The following is a 488-nucleotide window of genomic DNA, read 5'->3' as shown; positions in this document are numbered from 1 at the left end:
GGTGCGCTCAGCAGCAGAAGGAGCTGTGCACACACCACTACATACAGGGCAGTGCTGCAGTGGCAGGAGGCCGTACAGGTGGTCCAGCCAGATGGTGCACCCACAGTGCATATGCGCTGTGGGCAAGACACCACTGGCACACTCCTAGTTACGGCCCTGTGATGAGGTGATAACCTCAAAACGTTGACGCAGGGAATAAACTGTGTGTGTGTGTGTGTGTGTGTGTGTGTGTGTGTGTGTGTGTGTGTGTGTGTGTGTGTGTAAATGAAATAGCCACTCAGTAAGGCTGTTGCACCCCCCTGGCAGCTGTGTGGTTAGTGGCAATCAGCAGCAATAGTAACATGTTACAAATCTTTCCTGAATAGAATGTGAGGTCAGACTCAGAGGCAGGAGAGTTACCAGCTGCACCCCTGCAGGATTAACCCTTGCCTGACTGACCCATGTGAGGCTGCTGTGTAATGTAGCCCATACACTTGTGAGATATCAGG

Source organism: Pseudophryne corroboree, chromosome 11, assembly GCF_028390025.1.
Source record: "Pseudophryne corroboree isolate aPseCor3 chromosome 11, aPseCor3.hap2, whole genome shotgun sequence".
In the NCBI taxonomy this organism is placed as follows: Eukaryota; Metazoa; Chordata; class Amphibia; order Anura; family Myobatrachidae; genus Pseudophryne; species Pseudophryne corroboree.
Note: the sequence above shows the minus strand (reverse complement) of the source record.